Raw genomic sequence first — 7,869 nt, 5'->3', positions numbered from 1 at the left:
TTTCGTACGATATATCGTACCATCTAAACGCTGATCGTTATAAAAAAAAAAATCGTAAATCCGACATCGCTAATCGTACGATCGGGCCAATAATCGTTACGTGTAAACGCAGCATTAGAATTCTCCATATACAACAGCTGCAAACACTACAACTCAGCATTTACTGACAGTCTGCAGCCCTCAGGATATGCTGGGAGTTGTAGTACATATGAACAAAAATCCTCTGATAACAGCTGGTGCTGTAGAGATTAAGGGCCCTATTCCATCAGACAATTATCGTCCGCATAATCGTTAACGATTAACGATCTCAAACGACCGCTATTGCGAAAGACCTGAAAACGTTCACTGATTTCCATGGAACGATAATCGTTACTTATGATCGTATTTGCGATCGTTTTTTCTTCGCTATTGCGTTCGTATCTACTGCGAACGACCGAACGACGTCTTATTCAATGCGAACAATTTGCTAACGTTTTGCGAACGAGCAACGATAAAAATAGGTCCAGGTCTTATAAAGCGATCAACTATTTCTCTTTCGGTCGTTAATGGTTAACTGCATTTCAACCGAACGATTATCGTTTAGTCGAACGATTTAACGATAATCTGAACGATAATCGTCCGGTGGAATAGGGCCCTTAGGGCTGATGGTTGTAACAGAATAAGAGAACCACAGGGGCAATTTAAATTATTACAGCACAGATAACAGGGTCACCGGGTACACAGCATGATACCTTAAGGGTGAATTCACACAGACAGATTTAGCTGGCAGATTTTTGAAGCCAAAGCCAAGAATGGAGTTGAAAAGAGGAGAAATCTCAGTTTTTCCTTTATGACCTGTTCTTTTCTTATAGTCTGTTCCTGGCTTTGGCTTCAAACATCTGTCAGATAAATCTCTCTGTGTAAAGGCACCCTAAGGTACTATGCTGTGCACCTGAGCTAGGTTCCCTTTAATACAATAGATATATATCTTGGGATAGCTCTCATCCCATACTATATAGCATGTGAGAGAGCACTAGGTTTAAAGAAGAACTCAGCGGCTTGAGAAATTTCGTCCGGAATTGAGACAATCACAAGAGCTGTTTGTGGCTAGGAACACTGGCCCCAATACTATAATTCTGTGGCGCATGTGGCATCTTCCTTTCCCGCACTTATTTGGGGAGGGTAATAGTAGGTAAGGGCCAGAGAGGTCCTTGAAAGATGGGCCGCTAGCTTGCCACTCAAGGGCCAGTGCTGTGTGTTTGCCCCCCGGGCTAAAATTTGCCAGCCAGCCCCTGCCTGCGATGCTGCAATAGGACACTAGAGGACCGTGGACAGGTAAGTATAGGCTCCTTATTGTTTTAAATATGATAATGCTGGACAACACCTAACCTCTTTAAAGGAGTAATTCCCAAAAAAACATTTCTTTCAAATCAACTGGTGCCAGAAAGTTATACAGATGTCATTTACTTCTATTCAAAAATGTCAAGTCTTCCAGTACTTATCAGCTGCTGTATGTCCTGCAGGAAGTGGTGGATTCTATCCAGTCTGACACAGTGCTCTCTGCTGTCACGTAGGTCCATGGCAGGAACTGTCCAGAGCAGTAGCAAATCCCCATAGAAAACCTCTCCTGCTCTCCAGATTGGACATAATACGACTTTCTGCAGGGCATACAGCAGCTGATAAGTACCGGAAGACTTGAGTTTTTGTTTTAATAGAAGTAAATTAAGTTAATGTTATTAACCCGGACAAAAACAGTATTAAAAGAGTAGAAAAAAAATGTTAACAGTAGATCAAAATATGGTAATTCAGCTGATATCACAATTGTTACGCGGCATCCACATATCTTTACCTTGATCTTTGAATAAAAGGACATGTTTATTAGTCTATGCTTGAAAAAACTATAATGAAACTTTTTAACATAGAGGAATACCGTTTTAAAGTTTTTATAGTATTATAGCAGGCTTTGAATGGTAAGTTACTCCCTCTATTACTGGGGGCCTGGAGATCACAAAACATTCATTCATTATTGTTCACTGTTTGTTCCTCATTTTGCCTATTTAAAATGCGAACCACTTCTTCAGCTGGTCCGTTACCATAGTAAGTTGTAGCTGCATGAGCGTCCTCTTGTTGGAAATGGTGAGTGAACAAATTATTTTTTTTTCATACAAGACATGATTCTGCACTGTTGTGTATATTGATTTTCACTCTGTTATTTCAGGGTGTTATGTCCTTTCTATGGGTCAGTGTCATTCACATGCACATTTATTAGAGAAGTGCACAACAATTACTACTGTATGTGCAGACAGAATGTTACACAATGGCACAGTTATACTGCACATACAGTATATGAGTGCTTAGAGTACCAGCCTTCTTAAAGATGAGTTTCACATACTGTAGAGCGTTATAGTTGTAATAGGGGATCTATAAAATCTAGAGATGAGCGAACCTTGAGCATGCAGGGGTCAGTTGTTGGATGTCATATACCCTATATAGGGGACACCTATATATTATACCCACAGGGACTTAAAAGTCCCTGCATTCTAAATCCATAGTTATTAATATGGATTTGGCCCCCTCCTTATAGGTAGAACAGTTTCCATCCCTCTGGGAAGACATTCTGGAGTGTGACTGTGGGGCCAGCACATTTTAAAGGACAACTCCCGCGGGACCCCCCCCCCCCCCCCCCAAAAAAAAAAAAAAGACAGACACACACAGACACCATACTCACCATCCCTCCGGTGACGATCGCCACTCCATTCGCCCGCCGTCCGCCTCACCGTCGTCCGCCCTCCAGCGATGTCTCTGACTTCCGGGTCCTGGGGATGGAAAAGGCTGCCAGTGCGCTTGCGCACCGGCAGCCTTTTCATTGGCTGGAACGCATCACATGGCTTCCAGCAACCTCAGCCAATCAGGGCTGAGCAAGCTGGAAGCCATGTGATGCGCTCCAGCCAATGAAAAGGCTGCTGGTGCGCATGTGCACCAGCAGCCTTTTCCGTCCCATTCACTCTCTATGAAGACGCCGAGGAGGAAGCAGACTCGGACCGCCCCCCAGCTCTGACGTCGTCGTCACCAGATGCCGCCCGGGAGAAGAGGACCGCGACGATCGTAATAGGTAATGTATATATTCTTTAACTTCCGGGTGGGGGGTCGGGGGTCCAAAAGTGGGGGAAGGGGGCCAGACCGGGTATTTAACCACATTACAAAGTTATATAACTTTAAAAAAAATTTCGTGGGAGTTTAAGCAATAATCCTCTCTGTTTCTAGATTAGCTGCCACTTACCATCTCGTTCCGGTGGTGTTCTTCTGATTCTTGTAAGGGTACTATTACACAAAGCAATTACCGGTGTACTTGACCAAATACACTGTTCAACAGCCAAAAAGGTTCCGACACGAATACAGTTGAACTTAACTACTTTTGGGGTGCTGAGATCGAAAATGATGTTCAAATTTAGAAATTGGCTCTAATTTTCAAGATATAGACGTACTTTCTATACTTCTCACAGCCTGTGATACAATACTAGGAAAAGTTTGCATCATCAGTTTTGCATCATCAACTGGTATATTGCATCATCTTAGAATGACCAATAGTTATTGTATAAGGCTAGGTTCACACTGCGTCTTTGCTATCCGTGTTTTTCATCCGTTTTTTTGCGAACAACAGATGAAAAAAACAGATGCATTTGTGTGCATGCGTTTTGATCTGCTTTTCCATTGACTTCCATAATAAAAAAAAACGGATCCGTTTTTCTTTTTTTAATGGACACAAAAGTAGTGTCAACACTACTTTTGTGTCCGTTAAGAAAAACGAATCCGTTTCGATCCTTTTTTTTTTTTTAATAATGGAAGTTAATGGAAAAACAGATCAAAACGGATGCAAAATGCACAAGCACAAATGCATCTGTTTTTCATCTGTTTTTTTTTGCAAAAAACGGATGAAAAAAAAGGAATTGCAAAAACGCAGTGTGAACTTAGCCTAAGTTATTGTGGTAAATGGAACCCATCAATGCTTGCAGATTACTGTTGGACAGTTATCAGAGACAATGTGAATGAATGAATACAATACAATGAATACAAAAGACATGTGTAAATGCACCGAGAAGCCATTGAATAAGGACCTACATTCACTTGCTACTCATATCGGGCTGTATATTAGTACCTTAAAGGAACATTCCCCCAAAATTATTTTTGAATTAATAGGTTGCACACCCATAGCTTTCCATCTTTCCAATATCAATTTATTATGGATCCTGCACAGTTTTGCATAGAGTCATCCAATCTCAGTCCAACCTGTCACCACTCCGACACACTCCCTGCTCCTGGCCCCCACCCTTCGTGTCGGGATCACTTGTCCTCTGTCTCTTCAACGGGCTGGGTCGCTTCTAACCCTGCCCACTGAAGTGAAGGAGGACACTGACAGCTGCTGCTGATCAGTGTCTCCCTCCCCCCAGGTCACCTGTGTGGCTTCCAGAATCTGTCAGATAAATTTGCCCATGTAAACACACCATTACATATACTTATAACATTTAATTTCTTAAAAACGTCTGGACTTATAAGAGCGACACCAGAAACAGGAGGTGATCAGCTACAGTGTGCATGAACCTGATAGTTTTCCTTTAGGCAAGCAGAATGAGTGGTGCAATGAAAAAAGAATGCACCATCTCTGAAACCTGACAATGAATAGAAATAAGTAATGGTGTGTTTACACAGAGAGATTTATCTGACAGATCTTTGAAGCCAAAGCCAGCAACAGACTATAAACAGGGAACAGGTCATAAAGGAAAGACTGAGATTTCTCCTCTTTTCAAATCCATTCCTGGCTTTGGCTTCAAAAATTTGTCAAGATAAATCTGTGTAAACGTACCATAAGAACAATCACCCATAGTCTGTTATATCTGAATGTGGTGCAGAGAGAAAGCACTGCACAACTTCAAACAATCCAACCATGCTCCCTCTCCCTGCTCAGGGCAATTACATTAAGATAAATTAGTTACACATTACCAGGATTCTGCGTAGAAATGTAGTCACGCCGTCCTTTGAAACAATTCTCACTCGCCGCCGGCCTAAATTAGTCTAACGCAGCAGAAGTACGTCAGGAGCGTCTCAGTCACATAGCGTGGACTGGAGCAGTCATTTTCTATGGACGTCGGACTCATCTCTACTGATTTGCATATAGCGCACGCACAGCTTAGGGCGGCGATTTCTCTGCCCCGGGAACGGGTCCAGAAGCAGGACTTCCTGGAAGGATAAAGTATGCGGGGCTCCACTGGTTGGCCAGTTGGGCCCGACTTATTAATGGTTTCCGTCTATCAGACAGCTTTCACTACTTTGCTTGTATGAAAAAAAAAAACAAAAAAACACCACACAATACAGAAAAGTCATTTGTTCTAAAAATAACACCCCCATACGCCTGTTTGACCATTCAAAATGCTGCTTACAGTCTGCCACACAAGAGGTTAAGTGAGGATGCATGGCATCCACGCTTAACCCTTTGCATGCCAGACTAAACAATAGGGCCCCCAGGGGGTTAAAGTGACTGTACCACCAGGCCCAGGCTGAAGCACTGGAGGCGGGCCTGCCCCACCCTTAGTGGGAAGAAACCTCAGTCCCTCCATGACGTGACTCCATTAGAATCAATGGAACCCTATCATAGAGGGGCTAGGGTTTCCTCCCACTAAGGGTGGGGCGGCCCGCCTCCAGTACTTCAGCCTGGGCCTGGTGGTACAGTCACTTTAAGTAAGGATGCACACCATCCTCACTTGACCCCCTGGGGGTTACACTGTCATCACAATGTACCCGTCCCAGCAAGTAAGGGGGTTAAGTGCCCCCCTTCTTTGCTGGGATAGGTGCAGGGGCGGTCTTGGCATTTCTGGGGCCCCAAGCGAAGTTATGTCTTGGGCCCCCCCTCGACACGCGTTCCGAAACAATAGACCGCTGTGTGTTGCCCCCAGTAGTATATACCCCTTGTGCGCTACCGCCAGTAATATATACTTCTTGTGTGCTGCCCCCAATAGTATATACCCCTTGTGTCCTGCCCCCAGTAGTATATACCCCTTGTTTGCTTCCCCCAGTAGTATATAGACCCCTGTGTGTTCCCCCAGTTATATATAGCCCCCCCGTGTGCTCCCCCAGAAGTATATAGACCTCCTGTGTGCTGCCCCAGTTGTATATAGACCCCCTGTGTGCTGCTCCCAGTTGTATATACCCCCTGTGTGCTCCCCCACTTGGATATAGACCTCCTGTGTGCTCCACTTGGATATAGACCCCTGTGTGCTCCTCCAGTAGTATATAAGCCCCCTGTGTGGTTCCCTCAGTAGTATATAGACCCTGTGTGCCCCACCAGTATTATATATACCCCTTGTTTGCTTCCCCAGTAGTATATAGACCCCTGTGTGTTCCCCCAGTTATATATAGCCCCCTCCCCGTGTGCTCCCCCAGAAGTATATAGACCTCCTGTGTGCTGCCCCAGTTGTATATAGACCCCCTGTGTGCTGCCCCCAATTATATATACCCCCTGTGTGCTCCCCCACTAGAATATAGGCCCCCTGTGTGCTCCCTCAGGGGTATTTAGCCCCCCTGTGTGCTCCCCCACTTGGATATAGACCTCCTGTGTGCTCCCCCACTTGGATATAGACCCGTGTGTGCTCCTCCAGTAGTATATAGACCCCCTGTGTGCTCCACCAGTATTATATAGACCCCTTGTGTGCTGCCCCAGTAGTATACAGACCCCTGTGTGCTCCCCCAGTTATATATAGACCACCTGTGTGCCTCACAAGTAGTATATAGACCCCCTGTATGTTCCCCCAGTAGTATATAGTCCCCGTGTGCTCCCCCACTTGGATATAGACCTCCTGTGTGCTCTCCAAGTTGTATATAGACCCCATTCTGTTGCCCCAAGTAGTATATAGACCCCCTGTGTGCTGCCCCCAGTAGTATACAAACCCCCTGTGTGCTCCCCCCATTTATATAGACCCCCGATGTGCGCTCCCCCAGTTAAACAGACCCCTGTGTGCTCCCCCTCCCATATAGTATCTAACACAATAAAACAAACACTTATAATCACCTGGGTCCGGGCGTCTCCTCTTCTATTCCCTCTTGTGGCCGCAGGAAGGGTTTTCCCTGCGATCACAAGAGACCGCACTCCCCTTGTCCTGGCGCCGATGCTCCAGTGATGTCACTGGAGCACTGGCACCACAAGGATAAAGCTGCCACTTGTGACCGCAGGGAAAACCCTTCCTGTGGCCACAAGAGTGACTGACAGGAAGGGGGCCAATGTTTCCCGCCCTGTCAGTGCTGCTGCATATAACTATGAGCGTTCATTATGAGTGCTCATAGTTACAGTTCAGATGGCAGCAGCGAGCGGGGCAGCGGCCCTGTCCAGCGGTCTTGAGCACAAGAGCGGGGCGTGGGGGCCCCAAGCGATCGCTTGGGGTGCTTGGTGCCAAAGACTGCCGCTGGATAGGTGTAGTGCTGGGGGGAGAAGGGGGCCCTAATGATACTCACCCTTATGTCTTCTTTCTTCGGCAGAGCCTGACACATTGAGCAACAAGGCTATGCCTCTTTAAAGGGTTGTTTCAACCAGTGTCCCTGCTCAGCCACTAATGACAAGAAAACAGGGATAAGACCAGGGGGTAAGTTAACCATCCCCACCCCCGTAACGGAGCACAGTCTGGCTCACAGGGTGTCTGCCACCCACTCCAGCAAGGAAGGGGTCACTTAACCTCTTCCTTTCTGGAGCAGGTGCATTTGGGTCGGCATTTTGACCTGAACACAGATTTTAGCCTTGAAGTCCATGTTCAGATAAAAACACCAACCCGAAAAAACACAGCCCAAGTTTAAAAAATAAAAAAAGTACACAAAGTCAAAAATGCCATTAAAAAAAACACAACCGCA

The sequence above is a fragment of the Dendropsophus ebraccatus genome, chromosome 1 (genome assembly GCF_027789765.1).
Source record: "Dendropsophus ebraccatus isolate aDenEbr1 chromosome 1, aDenEbr1.pat, whole genome shotgun sequence".
NCBI classification, from domain to species: Eukaryota; Metazoa; Chordata; class Amphibia; order Anura; family Hylidae; genus Dendropsophus; species Dendropsophus ebraccatus.
Note: the sequence above shows the minus strand (reverse complement) of the source record.